The sequence below is a fragment of the Aethalodelphis obliquidens genome, unplaced genomic scaffold (assembly GCF_003676395.1).
Source record: "Aethalodelphis obliquidens isolate GAN/ISIS:26980383/991018 unplaced genomic scaffold, ASM367639v1 scaffold4, whole genome shotgun sequence".
NCBI classification, from domain to species: Eukaryota; Metazoa; Chordata; class Mammalia; order Artiodactyla; family Delphinidae; genus Aethalodelphis; species Aethalodelphis obliquidens.
The window spans coordinates 36,790,005-36,811,412 of NW_020837948.1; the positions used below are offsets into that span (position 1 = coordinate 36,790,005).

At 35.9% G+C, this 21,408-nt stretch overlaps 1 long non-coding RNA gene across 1 annotated transcript; it reads right to left on the reverse strand.

Moving 5' to 3' along the window:
- Window positions 1–10,215: 10,215 nt before the first annotated feature.
- On the reverse strand, window positions 10,216–20,615 carry LOC113617299 (uncharacterized). Its single transcript, XR_003431573.1, has 3 exons — window positions 20,603–20,615; window positions 12,589–12,598; window positions 10,216–10,408 (listed from the first exon to the last, which is right to left on the reverse strand). It is a non-coding gene; the product is annotated as an uncharacterized LOC113617299 (long non-coding RNA).
- Window positions 20,616–21,408: the final 793 nt, after the last annotated feature.

The window sequence follows — 21,408 nt, forward strand, 5'->3', positions numbered from 1 at the left end:
GCTCATGAAGGAAATCTAGGTGGAAACTTCAGATTGTTAAAGTGTAAAAGACTACTGAAGCTCAAAACAAAACAACAAAACATATACACAGAGCTAAGTCTATTAATTATCAAGGGAAGGAAACCCATGACAAGGAGAAAAGTGACTGAATAGTTTGATGAGAGGTATAATTAGGAATTTTTAAGTGCAAGAAAGGGGAGTTCATCTTCAGTATGCTAATTAGTATCAAAAATGAATCTTCCTAATAGGCCTGTACTCAATTTATTAAAATAAGTTCCATTGCTCATTGTTTAGGAAAGAGTCTTTATTTAAGTTCAGTTCAGTAAGGGTCTGGTGATGGTCCCTTATCTCCTTCCTCTGTTAGAGTCAATTGTAAAAAAAAAAAAAAAAATACTACATTCAGTTTTGATACCTTCTAGGTAAGTGCCACATCACACTGGGTATAAAATGTTCCTTCTAACAACAGATCAGAGAAACCTGAAAATAGTGAACTATATCACTTTGATAAATGATGATCTTTCAACTTGAAAATGTTTATGGACTATTTCAATTAGTCTTGACCAGAGAAATGGAAAAGTTACCAGGTTTTTTATTTTTTAGCACTGTAGAAAGTAGAAAGGAAACCATGTAGTCAAGTTTAAAGTTTACAGTATCTTAGATATCACCTAGTCCAAGAGCTTCATTTTATATATAAACCCTCTTTGCTGCAAGAATAAGTCCCTTGCACATTAAAAAGCATGTTAAAAGGAGAAGCATGACTGGTGTCCCTGTTGGAAAACACCAGGTGATTTCTTTTCCATCACACTCACTGACTAGCTTGTAATTTTCTAAGCTATTCAAATGTTTAAATGTAACAGAAAGAAAAAATTTTCAAAACAAAAGTCTAGTCTAAATGTTTATTAGTTTAACCAACAATGTCATGGGTATATTTATAAAATAAAAGGAGAAAATTCAATTTTCTATCAAAAAATAGTATTATCTGTGTATCTGCATTTCTTCCTTTTATTTCCTAAGTAAAATTAGGACTGCAAAACTTTTTAGGGCTTATTATCTAACAGCAGTCACTCTTTCTGTCATAATTAACATTTCTGTTTGTTCTTCTTGGCTGGTGGTAAAATCATTTCAAAGACTATATTTTCTCCCTCTAGTGATATATCTACAGCAGCCCAACCACTGTTATAAATTCAATCTGACCTTTTCTGAAACTGAGTAGATAAATAGGAAAATGTTACTGTATATTGGCAACCATCGACATTGTTAGGCTTTCCACTGAGATAATGAAAGAAACTAAAACTTTTACAAACAAGCGAAAGCTAAGAGAGTTCAGCACAACAAAACCAGCCTTACAACAAATGCTAAAGCAACTTCCCTAGGCAGGAAACACAAGAGAAGTAAAAGACCTATAGTAACAAACCCAAAACAATTAAGAAAATGGTAATAGGAACATACATATCAATAATTACCTTAAATGTAAATGGATTACATGTACCAACCAAAAGACTTGAACTGGCTGAATGGATACAAAAACAAGACCCATATATATGCTGTCTACAAGAGACTCACTTCAGACCTAGGGACACAAACAGACTGAAAGTGAGGGGCTGGAAAAAGATATTCCATGCAAATGGAAATCAAAAGAAAGCTGGAGTAGCAATTCTCATATCAGACAAAACAGACTTTAAAATATAGACTATTACAAGAGACAAAGAAGGACACTACATAATGATCAAGGGATCAATCCAAGAAGAAGATATAACAATTGTAAATATTTATGCACCCAAAATAGCATCTGTCTTATGTACTCATGTGCTCCTAACAACCATAAAAGGGGAAATTGATGGTAACAAAGTCATAGTAGGGGACTTTAACACCCTACTTTCACCAATGGGCAGATCATCCAAAATGAAAATAAATAAGGAAACACAAGCTTTAAATGATACATTAAACAAGATGGACTTAATTGATATTTATAGGACATTCCATCCAAAAACAACAGAATACACTTTCTTCTCAAGTGCTCATGGAACATTTTCCAGTATAGATCATATCTTGGGTCACAAATCAAACCTTGGTAAATTTAATAAAATTGAAATTGTATCAGGTATCTTTTCAGACCACAACACTGAGAGACTAGATATCAATTACAGCAAAGAATCTGTAAAAAATACAAACACATGGAGGCTAAAAAATACACTACATAATAACCAAGAGATCACTGAAGAAATCAAAAAGGAAATCAAGAAACACCTAGAAACAAACGACAATGAAAACACAACAACCCAAAACCTATGGAATGTAGCAAAAGCAGTTCTAAGACAGAAGTTTGTAACAATACAATCCTATCTCAAGAAACAAGAAACATCTCAAATAAAAAACCTAACCTTGCATCTAAAGCAATTAGAGAAAGAAAAAAATAACCCCAAAGATAGCTGAAGGAAAGAAATCATAAAAATCAGAAATAAATGAAAAAGAAATGAAGGAAACAATAGCAAAGATCAACAAAAATAAAAGCTGGTTCTTTGAGAAGATAAACAACATTTATAAACCATCAGCCAGACTCATCAAGAAAAAAGGGAGGAAGAGCTTCAAGATGGCAGAAGAGTAAGATGCGGAGATCACCTTCCTCCCCACAAATACATCAGAAAGACATCTACACGTGGAAGAACTCAAACAGAACACCTACTGAATGCTGGTAGAAGACCTCAGACCTCCCAAAAGGCAAGAAACTCCCTACGTACCTGGGTAGGGCAAAAGAAAAAAGAAAAAACAGAGACAAAACAATAGGGACAGGACCTGCACCAGTGGGAAGGAGCTGTGAAGGAGGAAAGGTTTCCACACACTAGGAAGTCCCTTCCCAGGTAGAGACTGTGGGTGGCAGAGGGGGGAAGCTCCGTGAGCCACGGAGGAGAGCACAGCAACAGGGGTGCAGAGAGCAAAGCGGAGAGATTCCCACACAGAGGATCAGTGCCGACCAGCACTCACCAGCCTGAGAGGCTTGTCTGCTCACCCGCCGAGACGAGAAGGGGCTGGGAGCTGAGGCTCAGGCTTCGGAGGTTGGATCCCAGGGAGAGGACTGGGGTTGGCGGCGAGAACACAGCCTGAAGGGGGCTAGTGTGCCACAGCTAGCCAGGAGGGAGTTCAGAAAAAAGGTTGGAGCTGCCAAAGTGGCAAGAGACTTTTTCTTGCCTCTTTGTTTCCTGGTGCGCGAGGAGAGGGGATTAAGAGCACCACTTAAAGGAGATCCGGAGATGGGCACGAGCCATGGCTATCAGCGCGGACCCCAGAGACGGGCATGAGACGCTAAGGCTGCTGCTACAGCCACCAAGAAGCCTGTGTGCAAGCACAGGTCACTATCCACACCTCCCCTCCCAGGAGCCTGTGCAGCCTGCCGTGATCCAGGGACAACTTCCGCAGGAGAACGCAGGGTGCGCCTAAGGCTGGTGCAACGTCATGCTGGCCTCTGCTGCCTCAGGCTCACATGACACTCAGTACACCTCCTTCCCCCAGGCTTGAGCGAGCCAGACCCCCCAATCAGCTGCTCCTTTAACTCAGTCCTGTCTAAGCAAAGAACAGATGCCCTCAGACGACCTAAACTTAGCTGCGGGTCCAAATCCAAAGCTGAACCACGGGAGCTGTGTGAACAAAGAAGAGAAAGGGAAATCTCTCCCAGCGGCCTCAGGAGCAGTGGATTAAATCTCCACAATCAACTTCATGTACCCTGCATCTGTGGAATGCCTGAATAGATAATGGATCATCCCAAATTGAGGAGGTGGACTTTGGGAGCAATGATATATATATATATATATATATTTTTTTTTTTCCCCCTTTTTCTCCTTTAGCGAGTGTTTATGTGTATGCTTCTGTGTGTGATTTTGTCTGTATAGCTTTGGTTTTATCATTTGTCCTAGGGTTCTGTCTGTCCGTTTTTTCTTTTTTTTTTTACTTAAATTTTTTTCTTAATAATTATTTTAAGGACTTTATTTATTTTATCTCTTCATTATTTCCTTCTTTTTTTCCTCCCTTTTATTCTGAGCTGTATGGAGGACAGGCTCTTGGTGCTCCAGCCAGGAGTCAGGGCTGTGCCACTGAGGTGGGAGAGCCAAGTTCAGGACATTGGTCCACAAGAGACCTCCCAGCTCCTCATAATAGCAAACGGCGAAAATCTCCCAGAGATCTCCATCTCAACGCCAAGACCCAGCTTCACTCAACGACCAGCAAGCTACAGTGCTGGACCCCCTATGCCAGTCAAATAGCAAGGCAGGAACACAATCCCATCCATTAGCACAGAGGCTGCCTAAAATCATAATAAGGCCACAGACACTGCAAAACACACCACCAGACCTGGACCTCATCCACCAGAACACAGGCACTAGTCCCCTCCACCAGGAAGCCTACACAACACACTGAACCAACCTTAGCCACTGGGGACAGACACCAAAAACAACGGGAATTACGAACCTGCAGTCTGCGAAAAAGGAGACCCCAAACACAGTAAGTTAAGCAAAATGAGAAGACAGAGAAACACACAACAGATGAAGGAGCAAGGCAAAAACCCACAAGACCTAACAAACGAAGAGGAAATAGGCAGTCTACCTGAAAAAGAATTCAGAATAATGATAGGAAAGATGATCCAAAATCTTGGAAATAGAATGGAGAAAATACAAGAAACATTTAACAAGGACCTAGAAGAACTAAAGAGCAAACAAACAGTGATGAACAACAACAAAAAAAATGAAATTAAAAATTCTCTAGAAGGGATCAATAGGAGAAAAACTGAAGCAGAAGAACGGATAAGTGACCTGGAAGATAAAATAGTAGAAAAAACTACTGCAGAGCAGAACAAAGAAAAAAGAATGAAAAGAATTGAGGACAGTCTCAGAGAACTCTGGGACAAAATTAAATGCACCAACATTCAAATTATAGGGGTCCCAGAAGAAGAAGAGAAAAAGAAAGTGACTGTGAAATTATATGAAGAGATTATAGTTGAAAACTTCCCTAATATGGGAAAGGAAATAGTTAATCAAGTCTAGGAAGCACAGAGAGTCCCATACAGGATAAAACCAAGGAGAAACATGCCAAGACACATATTAATCAAACAATCAAAAATTAAATACAAAGAAATAATATGAAAAGCAGCAATGGAAAAACAAGAAATAACCCATAAGGAAATCCCCATAAGGTTATCAGCTGATATTTCAGTGGAAATTCTGCAAGCCAGAAGGGAGTGGCAGGACATATTTAAAGTGATGAAGGAGAAAAACCTACAACCAAGATTACTCTACCCATCAATAATCACATTCAGATTTGATGGAGAAATTAAAAAATTTACAGAAGAGCAAAAGCTAAGAGAATTCAGCACCACCAACCCATCTCCACAACAAATGCTAAAGGAACTTATTTAGGCAGGAAACACAAGAGAAGGAAAAGACCTACAATAATAAACCCAGAACAATGAAGAAAATGGTAATAGGAACATACATATCGATAATTACCTTAAATGTAAATGGATTAAATGCTCCAACCAAAAGACATAGATTGGCTGAATGGATACAAAAACAAGACCCATATATATGCTGTCTACAAGAGACCCACTTCAGACCTAGGGACACATACAGACTGAATGTGAGAGGATGGAAAAAGATATTTCATGCAAATGGAAATCAAAAGAAAGCTGGAGTACCAATTCTCATATCAGACAAAATAGACTTTAAAACAAAGACTATTACAAGAGACAAAGAAGGACATTACATAATGATCAAGGGATCAATCCAAGAAGAAGATATAACAATTGTAAATATTTATGCACCCAACATAGGAGCACATCAATTCGTAAGGCAATTACTAACAGACATAAAAGGGGAAACTGACAGTAACAGAATCATGTAGGGGACTTTAACACCCCACTTTCACAATGGACAGATCATCCAAAATGAAAATAAATAAGATAACACAAGCTTTAAATGATACATTAAACAAGAGGGACTTAATTGATATTTATAGGACATTCCATCCAAAAACAACAGAATACACATTCTTCTCAAGTGCTCATGGGACATTCTCCAGGATAGATCATATCTTGGGTCACAGATCATATCCTGGGACACAAATCAAGCCTTGGTAAATTAAAGAAAATTGAAATCATATCAAGTATCTTTTCTGACCACAATGCTATGAGACTAGATATCAATTACAGGAAAATATCTGTAGGAAATAAAAACACATAGAGGCTAAACAACACACTACTTAATAACGAAGAGTTCATTGAAGAAACCAAAGAGGATATCAAAAAATACTTAGAAACAAATGACAATGAAAACACGACAACCCAAAACCTATGGGATGCAACAAAAGCAGTTCTAAGAGGGAAGTTTATAGTAATACAATCCTACTTTAAGAAACAGGAAACACCTCAAATAAACAATCTAACCTTACATTTAAAGCAATTAGAGAAAGAAGAACAAAAAAACCCCAAATTTAGCAGAAGGAAAGAAATCATAAAGATCATATCAGAAATTAATGAAAAAGAAATGAAGGAAATGATAGATAAGATCAATAAAACTAAAACCTGGTTCTTTGAGAAAATAAAAAAAATTGATAAACCATTAGCCAGACTTATCAAGAAAAAAAGGAGAAGACTCAAATCAATAGAATTAGAAATGAAAAAGGAGAAGTAACAACTGACACTGCAGAAATACAAAGGATCATGAGAGATTACTACAAGCAACTCTATGCCAATAAAATGGAAAACCTGTAAGAAATGGACAAATTCTTAGAAATGCACAACGTTCCAAGACTGAATCATAAAGAAATAGTAGATATGCACAGACAAATCACAAGCACTGAAATTGAAACTGTGATTAAAAATTTTCCAACAAACAAAAGCCCAGGACCAGTTGGCTTCAAAGACGAATTCTACCAAACATTAAGAGAACAGCTAACACCTATCCTTCTCAAACTCTTCCAAAATATATCACAGGGAGCAACACTCCCAAACTCATTCTATGAGGCCACCATCTCTCTGAAACTAAAACCAGAGAAAGATGTTACAAAGAAAGAAAACTACAGGCCAATATCACTGATGAACCTTAATGCAAAAATCCTCAACAAAATACTAGCAAACAGAATCCAACAGCACATGAAAATGATCACAAACCGTGATCAAGTGGGGTTTATCCCAGGAATCCAAGGATTCTTCAGTATACGCAAATCAATCAATGTGATATACCATATTAACAAACTGAAGGAGAAAAAACATTAGATTATCTCAATAGATGCAGAGAAAGCTTTCTCTGCATTTATGATAAACACCCTCCAGAAAGCAGGCATAGAGGGAACTTTCCTCAACATAATAAAGGCCATATATGACAAACCCACAGCCAACATCTTCCACAATGGTGAAAAACTGAAACCATTTCCACTAGGAGCAGGAATAAGACAAGGTTGCCCACTCTCACCACTATTATTCAACATAGATTTGGAAGTTTTAGCCACAGCAATCAGAGAAGAAAAAGAAATAAAAGGAATCCAAATTGGAAAAGAAGAAGTAAAGCTGTCACTGTTTGCAGATGACATGATACTATACATAGAGAAGCCTAAAGATGCTACCAGAAAACTACTAGAGCTAACCAATGAATCTGGTGAAGTAGCAGGATACAAAATAAATGCACAGAAATCTCTTGCATTCCTACAAACTAATGATGAAAAATCTGAAAGTGAAATTAAGAAAATACTCCCATTTACCATTGTAACAAAAAAGAATAAAGTATCTAGGAATTAACCTACCTAAGGAGACAAAAGACCTGTATGCAGAAAATTGTAAGACAGTGATGAAAGAAATTAAAGACGATACAAACAGATGGAGAGATATACCATGTTCTTGGATTGAAGGATCAACATTGTGAAAATGACTCTACTACCCAAAGCAATCTACAGATTCAATGCAATCCCTATCAAACTTCCAATGGCATCTTTCACAGAACTAGAACAAAAAAATTCACAATTTGTATGGAAACACAAAAGACCCTGAATACCACAAGCAATCTTGAGCAAGAAAGTCAGAGCTGGAGCAATCAGGCTCCCTGACTTCAGACTATACTACAAACTTACAGTAATCAAGAAAGTATAGTACTGGCACAGAAACAGATATATAGATCAATGGAACAGGATAGAAATCCCAGAGATAAACCCACACACATATGGTCACCTTTATCTTTGATAAATGAGGCAAAAATATACAGTGGAGAAAAGACAGCCTGTTCAATAAGTGGTGCTGGGAAAACTGGACAGCTACATGTAAAAGAATGATATTAGAACACTCCCTAACACCATACACAAGAACAAACTCAAAATGGATTAAAGACCTAAATGTAAGGCCAGACACCATCAAACTCTTAGAGGAAAACATAGGCAGAACACTCTATGACATAAATCACAGCAAGATCCTTTTTGACCCACCTCCTAGAGAAATGGAAATAAAACAAAAATTAAAAAAAATGACCTAATGAAACTTAAAAGCTTTTGCACAGCAAAGGAAACAAGAAGAGCAAAAGCTAAACGAAAAGACAACCCTCAGAATGGGAGAAAATCTTTGCAAATGAAGCAACTGACAAAGGATTAATCTCCAAAATTTACAAGCAGCTCATGCAGCTCAATATGAAAAATACAAACAACCCAATCCAAAAATGAGCAGAAGACCCAAATAGACATTTCTCCAAAGAAGAATACAGATTGCCAACAGACATATGAAAGAATGCTCAACATCATTAATCATTAGAGAAATGCAAATCAAAACTACAATGAGATATCATGTCACATCCGTCAGAATGGCCATCATCCCAAAATCTACAAACAATGAATGCTGGAGAGGGTGTGGAGAAAAGGGAACCCTGTTTCCCTGTTTGTGGGAATGTAGATTGGTACAGACACTATGGAAAACAGTATGGAGATTCCTTAACAAACTAAACGTAGAACTACCATATGACCCAGGAATCCCACTACTGGGCATATACCCTGAGAAAACCATAATTCAAAAAGAGTCATGTACCACAATGTTCACTGCAGCTCTATTTACAGTAGCCAGGACATGGAAGCAACTTGAGTGTCCATCGACAGATGAATGGATAAAGAAGATGTGGCACATATATACAATGGAATATTACTCAGCTGTAAAAGGACATGAAATTGAGTTATTTGTAGTGAGGTGGATGGACCTAGAGTCTGTCATACAGAGTGAAGTAAGTCAAAAAGAGGAAAACAAATACTGTATGCTAACACATATATATGGAATCTAAAAAAAAAATGTTCTGAAGAACCTAGGGCAGGACAAGATTAAAGATGTAGATGTAGAGAATGGACTTGAAGGTATGGGGAGGGGGAAGGGTACGTTGGGATGAAGTGAGAGAGTGGCATGGACATATATTCACTACCAAATGTAAAATAGATAGCTAGTGGGAAGCAGCCACATAGCACAGGGAGATCAGCTCGGTGCTATGTGACCACCTAGAAGGGTGGGATAGGGAGGGTGGGAGGGAGACTCAAGAGGGAGGAGACATGGTGATATATGTATATATATAGCTGATTCACTTTGTTATACAGCAGAAACTAACACAACATTGTAAAGCAATTATACTCCCATAAAGATGTTAAAAAAAAAAAAAAAAGAAATGTCCCTTCATCTCCACTATTTTTTGTAACTATTAACTCTTTAAATCTTTGGTTCAGTTCACTAGTGAAGTCATCTGGTCCTAATCAATTCTAAGTGCAAAATTTTTTTATTACTAATTCAGTCTGTTTACTTCTTATTTATTCAGATTCTTTTTTTCAACTTGAGTTTGGTAGTGTGTGTCTTTCTAGAAATGCACTCACTGTTATCTAATTACTGGCCCTATATCTGTTCAAAGTATTTCCTTATAATCCACTTTTATTTCTGTAAAGTCTGTAGTAATTGTCCATCTTTCATTCGTAATTTTAGCAATTTGAAACTTTTTTCTTGGTCAGTGTAGTTAAAAAGTTATTAATTTTGTGGATCTTTTCAAAGAATCAGCTTTTGTTTTTGTTGATTTTCTCTATATTCTTTCTATTTTATTTTTTTGTTCTCTAATTTTTACTCCTTACATCTTCTGCTTGCTTTGGATTTAAAGTTCTTTTTCTAATTTCTTAAGGTTGAAGATTAGGTTATTGATTTGAGATCTTTCTTCTGTTTTATTGTAGGCAATTAACAGCTATAAATTTTCATGTGAGCACTTCTTTCATTGTATGCAATTATTATTGACATTACAAAGTAGTTTGTAATTGCTTTGTGATTTAATCCTGGACTCTGGTTAATCAGGAGTGTGTTATTTAATTACCACATATTTGTGAATGTCTTAAATTTCCTTCTGTTATTGATTTGTAATTTCATTTCACATGGCTGGAGAACATACTTTATATGATTTCAATCCTTTAAAGTTTATTGAGGCTTGTTTTTTGAACAAACATATACAGTTGACTTGTGAACAATGTGGGGGGCTAGGGGCACCAATCCTAACCAATTCCTGTGTCAAAAATCCAAGTATAACTTATCGTCCTTTGTGTCTACTGTTCTCTGTATCTATGTTTCCTCCATAGTTGCAGTTCCACATCTGTGGATTCAACCAATCACACATTGTGTAGTACTGTGTAATATTTACTATTGAAAAAATCTGCATAAACGTGGACCTGCACAGTTCAAACCCATACATTCAAGGAGCAACTGTAGTCTGTCCTAGAAAATATTCCATAAGCACATGAGAGGAACGTATACTCTCTTTTTGGGTGGAGTGTCTGTTATTTCTAGTTGGCTTATAAAGTTGTTCAAGTCTTCTATTGACATTTTCTTGATATCTTCTGTCTAGTTGTTCTATTTATTACTGAAACTATGGTATTGAAGTCTCCAAATATTATTGTTAAAATGTCTCTGCCTTCAGCTCTGTTACTTGGTACACTTGATATTGGTAAATTTGTTGTTGTCCCACAGGTCTATGAGGCACCACTCACTGTTTTTCATTTTTTTCCTGTTCGTCAGATGGGATAATCTAAATTGATCTTTTCTCAAGTTTACCAATTCATTCTCTGCCTGCACAAATATGCTGTTGATCCTTTTACTGAATTTGTCATTTAATTTTCAACCACAGGATTTTTATTCAATCCCTTTTTATTATTTCTATCTCTGTTGATATTCTATATTTGTTGAGACAGCATTCTTATATGTTCCTTTAGTTATTTAGACATAGTCTACTTTAGCTCTTTGCACATATTTAAAATAGCTAATTTAAAGTCTAAGTCTAGAATCTCCTACATCTGGGCTTTCTCAAATTTGTCAAAAAACCAACAAATTCTATCAGTTTTTTTTTCCTTTGTGGGGGTCATACTTCCATTTTTTGTGTGTGAGTTTATCATAATGTTTTGATGAAAAATGAACAATATAATCAGATACTCCTTCTCCCAGAGTTTTTTGTTGTTGCTACTTGCTTGTGTTGTTCTTATTGGGTTACTGACATTTCTGAACTAATTTTTAAAGTCTGTTTCTTTGTGATGTAGGGCCACAAAACTCTATACTGGTTTTGCTTAGTGGTCAGAAAATGACTAAATAACTATTTCCTTAAATTTCTGGAATTAGTCTCCCAACTGTGCTGAGAGGCTCTATGTGAGTGTTGGGACACACGTTCAACACTCAACCAGGAATTGTAAACTGTGACTTAGCCTCTATATTCTGCTTGTGCAGAGCCTCAAGATTCATCAGAGATGAGAATTTAAGACCTTCTCATGTTTTTCTCAAAACATGTGTGACTATGAATGCATGTTGCTTCCCAGGAATATGTCAGAGTTTTCAAAGCACCTATGGACATCTTTTTCTTCAGCTTTCCCTTTTAGGATTTTTGGTTAACCTAGTGTCTGCCCCAACTCTTATAAATCTCCTTAGCCAGTCATGATGTCAGACAAATACCTCTTGGGTATTGCTCTTAGCACTGAGCAAGTTCAAGTGAGGTCAAATAAAAATAAGCCATCTGAGTAGAGCCTTCCAGAGAACCACTAGGCAGGTCAAGTAATCACTGTTCTTTGGAAATACAGTTTTTTTCCTTCCTCTGATACCAAGAATATGGCTTACTATCTTTTCAAGGCCACTGAAGGATATTAACTACCAGGGTTTCATCTTCCTCTCTCTAGCAGTCATTTTCACTTCCTATAAGCTAGGACATATCATAGAAAGATCACATGGGTGATAGGAACTATGAGAATGAATAAAATGTAAATGCTAGAAATTTTTTAAAAAGTGATGACAGAAATGGAAAATATCTCTGACTGCCTCAATAGAGCCAATAAGCAGAGGAAAGAATAAGTCAAAATGGAAATATATCAGTAGGAATTATTAAAACTGAAATGCAAAGATCAAAAAAGAAAACAATGAAACAAACACAACTAGAGACCATCCCAGAGCAAGTGAGAATATTAGAGTCAATATATGTGTATTAGAACCTCAGAAGCAGAATAAAAAGAAAACAGTACAGAAAAAAGGAAGGCTGAGAATGTTGTAAAGTTAGTCAAAGACACTAAACTACAAATCCAAGAAACTCAGAGAACACTGAGCAGGATAAATACCAAGAAAAAACAAACCTATGCATATTGTATTCAAACTGTTGAAAACCAATGACAAAGAAAAAATCTTGAAAGCAGCAAGAGCAAAAAAATATTACTTACAGGAGAAGGATAAGAATAGAACAGTCCTTTCCATCAGAAATTGTGCAAAGAAGAAGACAAGAGAGGGCTTCCCTGGTGGTGCAGTGGTTGAGAGTCCGCCTGCCGATGCAGAGGACACGGGTTCATGCTCCAGTCCAGGAGGATCCCACATGCCGTGGAGCAGCTGGGCCCATGAGCCATGGCCGCTGGGCCTGCGCGTCCAGAGCCTGTGCTCCGCAATGGGAGAGGCCACAACAGTGGGAGGCCTGCGTACCACACACAAAAAAAGAGAGTGACATCTTTAATGTGCTGAAAGAAAAAACATGTCAATGTAGGAGTCTATATTCAGTGAAAACATCCTTCAGAGTGAAAGGAGAAATAAACACTTTCTCAGTGAAACAAAAACTGAATTAATTTGTTACCATTAGACCTACTCTTCTTTCTAGATTCCTGTTAAGATACAGTGATATGTTTTGGATTTCTGCTAGTGTCTTTCCCCCTTATTCTTATTTGTTTTGGTAGGATTTTATTAAAGGAGGTTCAGTCATCTCTCTACCCTTTTACTCATAAATTTTTTCCCCAGTATTTCTAGTTTTTTTTTTTAAGTCATGCCATATTTTGTTTACAGTGAGAGGTTTTTCATTCAACAATAAGTTTACAGCATTTTGTAACAAGATTTCAACTTAACTTGATTCATGACCATGGGGCGAATCTGAGGATGAATTATCAATTTCAAAAGTAACTTGGTTGAGAAAAGAATTTTGTGTGAAGTGAAAAGTCATGGTCAGAGTTGTGAGTAATTTCTAAGCCCACTATGAGATACTGTTAGTCTAATCACAGGAAAAAAAAAATTCTAAGACATTCACTCAGCCTCCTACTTGAAGAGAGAAGATGGATTTTTAAAAGCATTATGCTAGGAGTGACATCTGATATTAACAGCAATTTCTTAATTTGGTCCATTAGATTTTCCTTTTATTACATTTCATCTTATCTTGCAACAAACCTTTGAAGATATAGCTTTTGACATACCTTTCAGATAATATTCTTCATGTAGGATACAGATGCCCAGTTAAATCCCTAAATATTACTCATAGTACCTTTCATCATTATTTTCTCCCCAAATCCCTAATAGATTTTATGGTCTCATCTAATTTAAAGAAAAAACATTAACTTCAGTTAGTGTAGAGATCCAAAAACTTGTTTCTCATTTTATTATTCCTTTTCTACCTTATAAATCTCTGCTAGCATTTTTCCCCTCCTATTTTCCTTTCTCCTCAGGCATTAAGGAAGCATCAAGCGTGGTAAGAAACTTTTAATTTACTTATCACTTGAAATATAAGTATGTTGCTTTAGCTTGAAAATTTGAAGTCTGGGTTTGCTTAAAGGCTCTTCTATGTTATGATAGTTTTAATTATATATATATAACATGTATATTATATATTATATATTTTATATTTATAAAGAGAAAGAGAGAGAATATTAACATTCATTGTGGTAACTTATGGATCAAAAAGTAACATAATCCCATTAGGTATACCAATGGGGGAAAAATTATATTTATATATACAGAGAAAGGCATTTCCTATGTGTTCAAAATAGTCCTGATTTAGTAGAAGAATCTTTCTTTCATCGGGTGTAATGACTTAGATCAAACAAGGAAATATTCTTTGTGGGAGCCCCCTAATGCTGCTAATGATTAGTTATTATCCTTACATTTGTTTGTCTTTAATTTGTTTTTATGAGGTAATTTTAAGATTGAAAGTTGGTTTGCAAAGATTTTACAGAACATTACAGCCAAGCTGCCAGTTGAACAGTTTATCACTGTGTGGCTGAACCACACTGACTCCATCTTGTCAGCTCCATCTTAGGCTCACATTTCCACCCCTTCTCCTTTCTGCTTTGACTGAGCTTTAGCCTACTCACAAGGAATGTGCCCAAGCCAGCTAAGTCCCCTATAAATGTTCACCCTTGCTTTCATCTGGTATGAAAACTGGAAGAATGCCTTTTTCTAAAGCAGATGGTTAATGGTCTGTGAGAAATAATGGTCATGAGACCCCAGGGGGAGGAAAAAACCCCAGTTCCCATTGGCGCTTCTCCCCTAGTAGTCAGATTCTATCTTTAGCTTTGGCCCCTTTAAATTCCCCTGTACCCCTTTAGGCAGTGTGTAGTGCAGCTGCCAAAGCCTCTGGATCATCATCCACCAATCCTGCCTGTATGTAAATTACCCAAAATAAACTTCATAATTGCACTTTAGGGAGTTGCCTGCTTTGTTTTTAGTCTCAGAGTTCCTTCTCAGTTCGGAGGATATTATTCAATATCCCTGCAGCCCAACCATCATTTTCTCAGAAAGTTCCCATGTACTGCCTCACAACTGTCCTTTCAAGCAAATGTCATTGCATTCAATAGATTGGAAAAAAAAAAAGTGAGGATCTCTCATCCAGCAAGTGTCAAGATTATATGTTCATCTACCCAACTCCAAAGTGTTTACTCCTTTACTGCATCAGTAAAACATGATACCCCATTATTCCTCTTTCTATTGCTCTTTCTTAAGGTGTAGAGTAGTATATTTAAAAAAATGATAATAGTAACAGACTGTGACTTCAGGCATGTAACTGAACTTCTCTGGACCTTAATTCCTTCATCTTTAGTAGAAAGGAATTGAAGTAGCTGAACCATAAAGTTCCACTAAGCTCAAGTTTTATGGTTATTTTGGATCCATTCTTCCTGTGCTCATGAGCACAAGACATTTGCTAGAGGCATATAAAACTTTTGTGGGGCTTAATGCCTATTTAATCTGAGAGACTATCTTAAAGAATGAGAACAGAAAAATATTATTGCAAATTGTCAAAAACATTTGTCAGTGTGAACACATTTGTAGGGCCCCATCCAGAGCCTTAGAAGGGGTGCTTGCAAAGGAGAGGCCCTAAAGTTTAAGCTTCACTATAAATTTGCCTTTAGTGACACCCATCAAAATGGCTTTTGTGGCCTATTTTATTGGTGGGTGGTAAAGAAAAAAGAAATGATGGAACGTTTAATGGTGTTACCCAGGAATTCTCCTGATCCTCTTCTTTTCTGTCCAAAGTACTGGGGGGTGGGGTGAGTAGAGCGGTGGTCTATTTTTAGTGGAGACTGTAAGAAGAAAGGAATTTCTTATTCCCAGGAAAGTTCAAAAAGCCTCTTCCAGAACCACACCAGAGAGGTAAGGCCAAGTTGCTTTGGTTATGAAGACAAAAATATGAAGTATCAAGCACCTACTTACTTTCATTTCAAAATTTGGTACTCAACAATGCATCTAGTACACTGGAAAAAGCAAGGACTCCCCAAAACTGTTGCAAAAAAATACATTAGCTTATGATTGTGTTATGAACAATTTGGTAATCAAAGACTAATGTAATTAGTGCATATCATATGATAAATATATTTAACAGCATGAAAGTTCGGGGATAACATCTACATGTAATTGTAAAAATAAATGTGGATAAATAAACATTAAGTCTTTTGCTATCCTGCCTTAGCTTCATAGACCATTAGGCATTCGATCTCACAAGAATTCCATCTCTCAAAATCCCACTGGATGGAAAAAGAATCTAGCCTATCTTGCTGCAGTCTAAAATATTATGCAGACTAAAAAACTCATGGTTTTCATTTTTTCACATCTAGCTAATGCAACATTTGTTTTTGTTTTTAAGGAGGATACAGCTCTCAAGTAACAATGAGGACATTTCTTGCACTGACATCTCGCCAAGACAGGAAAATGGGGTTCATTATTTTCCACATTTTGGGCAAGGTCACTGAGGAAAAAAATAATATGAAAACTTGATATTGCAGGAAAGACAATATCAACAATGAAATAATATTTGAGATTGAAAAGATGTATTATCCCCATAGCTTTTCCAAATTCAGTGTCTACACAAAATATTGTCTTTTAAGTGCCAGTAAATTATTTAAGTTACAGTTCTCCAAGAGCAGCTTTAACTGCTTTCTGTTAGTTAGAAAGTCCCACTTTGTTATGTCTCTCAGTCAAAACAACTCCATTTATTACAATTTCATTTCCTTTTCTTTCAGAATTGTGTGCCACGTTGTAAATTTTCTAAGTGAATATACCTGTTCTCTTTCTCTCTACAAAATATATAGATATTAAATGAATATCTAGTACATAACTGGCTAAAAAAAGAGGATGTTACACTTCATTTGCTCATGGATACCAATATTTCTTGTATTAAAATATTAACACACACCTTCCTTTGAGAATTATCTAAGTTTGTTAAATGCAAGAAAAGTTTACTCTGATGTTGATAATGTTAACTACTAATAACTCAAGTATTAACACTAAGCAAGCTTTTATTCCTAAAATAAAATAGAAATATATTATGACTCCTCTATCAACTCTGTGGAAGTTGCCTAAAAAATGTTTTGTATATGAAGTCAGCCCATTAATTATGGTGGTATTGTTGCAATTATACTGTCAACTTTCCTGAACCTAGTTTCTTTGCTTACAGCTGTGCTTAGAAGTAATTTTCTAGAATACACATATCCACTATGTTCCCTAAACTTACTAAAGAACTGATAAAGTTATATACCTCATTATATGTTTATAATATGTCTATTATCTAGGTAATATATCTGATAAAAAAGTAGACCTTAATCTGTAAAAGTTTAATGGCAGGAATATGATGGCGAGCAGCTAGTTTGAGAAACCAGTGAACATGCCTTCCCTAGCTCCAAGATAAAAGCAGGTGGCAACCATGGAACCAGAAGTAGGCATGGAGAGCCTTCAGACCATGATACAACTCTAACCACTCTCAAAGGAAGGACTGAGTAGGAAGAGTATTGGTTCACAGCCCAGTTCTGAGAAAGATTCAACCTGGTCAATGGACTGCCCTTTGATGGAGTCCTGAAATAGACATAAATCAGATGGATCTCCTTCTCCATACCAGACTCAGTCTTTGGGAACAGCTCTGGGGAAGCAGACCTTTGTCTGAATGCTGTGATAGAACAAATGGGGCAGCAGCAGATGGAAGCTGATAGTCAGTTATGCTCCCCATAACAGGGTCCAAAAGAGATCTGAGCAGAGCACCTCTATGGCTGCCATCGTCCACCCATTACAACTCATACATCCACTTTTCTAAACTGTTGCATTGTTCTCTTGGACCTCTTTTTTTCATGAAGCTTGCTGACATTAACCACAGCTCCTTTTTCCTCACATTGGTCTTGGGGCCACAACGAACTAGGAATTTCAAGAAAACTTTTAGAAAAGATACAACATGTATGTGAGGCTGGATATTAAGCATCTGTCTTATGACCATGAGGTGAAAAGTGATAAAAGAATGAAGAAAATACATAAGGGACAAAGAGAACATTATAAAAATTAAAATAGGTATATCTGATGAAGCTAAACACAGAAACTCCAGTATCTATAATTCCAAAAATCATAGTCTTTGAAATAAGAAATATAATTAATGAAGTATTAAAAGTTCAAACTAGACAAATGAAATGAAAACTGAACTCAAACATTTACCCAAGTATATATGTTATAATTCTGCAAAGAAAGGATAGAAAATGTGGAATGGAATTTGAAATATAGAAGATAAAAAAAGGTCTATTAAACTTCTAATAAAGACTTCAGAAAGTTAGAGATAATTTAAGGGAAACATTCATTAATAAGACAATATCAGTAATTTTCCTGAACTGACCTAAGATACATGTCATTCAACCAAACAATCAAACTATAATGTGTCTCAAACATGATAAATAAAAGCTAATCCATACTAATATACATAGTATCAAAATTACTGACTTAGCGAGTAAAAAAGATGATGCTGTTGGAGATAAACAACAGATTACCTGTCAAGGAATAACAAATAACTGATCACAGAGAGCAACAATAGGTCTTAGAAGATACTGAAATAAGCTCTTCCAAGTGCTGAAGGAAATTACTATGAATATAATTTTATACCAACCATACTATTAAAGAATGTACATGAAATAAAAACATTTTAGACAATAAAAGGCAGAGAATCTGCCATTCATCTGCCTTCACTGAAAGAGCTACTAATGGATGTACCTCAGCAAGAAGGAATGAAGACCCAGAAAAAGGTAAGGGATATAAGAAGTAAAGAAAATGGTAAAACATATGGCTAAATATATATAACTACTTTGTGTAAATGCTGACAAAAACTCAGTATGGGCTGATTAAAAATCTGATAGAACTAAAATTTTAAAACAATGTAAAAAATGATAGAAGTAGCTGGATCAATTTAAATCTTTCTAAATGCCTTTACTGGCACCACAGAAGAAAGATACCTATTAATTTAACCTTTTCTGAAAATTGTTTTAAGGTAACAACTAATATAATATAAATAAAAAGTTGACTCTAACTTTACAAAATAAAAATGAATAGAATAAAGAACATGTAGTTTGGAACAGACATTCTTAATATGGACATTTTGGTCCAACTATTGCTGTGCTGTGTGGAGTTGTCCTAACGCAATTGTAGGATGTTTAGTAGCATTCTTAGACTTACCCACTTGATGCCAGCTGTGACCACTGTGACAACCAAAAATAGCCTTGCTTGGGTATCATTGATCTAAGGTGAGGCAGAAAAGGAGAAAAGTAAAAGAAAAACATAGTTGATAGAAGACACAACATACATGAAAAATACTTCAATAAAAATATTGAATAAACATATCAATAAAAATACTGATAAAAATCAGTGTAAAGTTTTAAAAATCACTTATTTAAACAGACTCTTAAACTGAATTTTAAAAATCACAGCTACATACTCTTTCAAAAATTCTCACCTAAATAATAATGATTCAGAAAGGCAGAAAATTAAGAAATGGCCAAAACAAATTACGAGACAATTCTGTAAAATAAAGGTGATAAAGTAATATTATGAGATTTTAAACAGAATTGTATAAACAGAAAAAAAGGACAATATCTAAAATATAAAGAATAATTCACCAAGGTATAAAAAGCATGCACTTCTATAAACCTTTTACAGTATGCCAAAAATATATAAAGCATGAATTGTTAGAATTCAACTAATAAAAGTATATTTAATATATTTTACTTTTTTCAGAATGAATCAGCCAGTAGAAAATTATGAACACTGATTAATGAATAGCTTATATACAGAATATATATATATTAATATTTCATAATTACAATATTGCATATTATGTCATATAATATGGATATATGAAATATGTATAATATATGAAATAAATGTATATATGTATATCAATATTTATATTGATAGATAAATCAACCTCTATGTGTTAGTAATAACCCCATGACCACCACCAAACACATGAACGCTTTCTAAAATTTGATCATGTTTCAGGACACAAAATAGCAAATTTATTAAAAGTAGTAATCACCACCATAAAAATCATCTTATTTATAAACAATAATAAAAGAAAGCCCTTCACCATCCCTTTACATTTCTGGAACTTTAAAATAAACACTTCTAAAAAGCTCTTCCACTCAAAATGAAATCACAATAGAGTTTACAAAATAATTGGAAATACACAAAAATGGAAATAAGACCATGTTTCTTCCTCAGAGCCCTCCAACCCTATCTTCAAGGTTGAGAAAGAGGCCCACACGTTGGTGGAACACCCACCAGCTCCCCCACAGGTCACTTGGTCACTGACAGGTATCAAAGGAGAGCATACACACTCAGAGCTGGAGCAACCTCTCTCCAAGGGGAGCAACAACAACCCTCCTATTAAAACCACTGGGGTTAAGCCCACCTGTTCCACAAACTTCTAACCCTGTTTTCTAGGAGAGGCCTGAGCACTGTGACTAAGACTTCCCTCTCCCTTGGACTTCTACCTACATAGGCAAGTAGAGAAAATTCCAGAAACTCACCTTGTTATAGCCCACACTACTCAAACCTTGCTACCACTTATGTACAATGAATCCATTGAGACTAATCTCCTTATGTCTGTTTATGTCAGTCACCAAAAAACTCCCTGAACTGCCAGATTACCTTCCTATTATTTCCATACCTTAATCCAGTAAAGCTCTTTATATCCCTATTATTTCTCCTTTTGCAGTCTTACCTTAACTCCTTAAATTCTTTTACTCTATCCTCTAAAATTCACTATTATGCATAGAAGTTATACATATTATTCCCTTTACTGTTGACATATTATCTGCATAGTACTTTCATTTGTTTTGCTCAAATTGCAATCCAGCTGTCACCTGGATACATGAATTAGTGCATGAATTCCCTTGTAGGGTCTCTCAATAGTGGCTTTATTTTTCTCACTGGTGGTTTTATTTTTCTTTTTCCCAGAGTCCTTATATGACTATTGTTGTACGTTAACTAGGAATTCTTTTATTTCTAAAGGCACGTTTAGAACATAGCTCCACTGTTTTGGTAGCCATCTTCAAGGACATCCCCCATAATCCTTACCTCCTCCTATTGACACTTCCCTGTAGTCCTCTCCCATGCAGAGTAGGGCTGCTCTGAATAAACAATAGGTTGTTGTGGGAAATGAGAGTGCGACTTCAAGGCTAGGTCATAAAAGACATAGAAGCTTCTGTCTTTCTTCTTCGTGAATCACTTGCTCTGAATCTGGCTGCCATGTCTTGAGGACCTTTTGTCAGTCCTGTGGAGAAATCCATATTTTCAGTAACTGCAACCTCCTTCCAACCACTAGCAGTGAATTGCCAACAATATGAATGAGCAATTTTTGAAGTAAA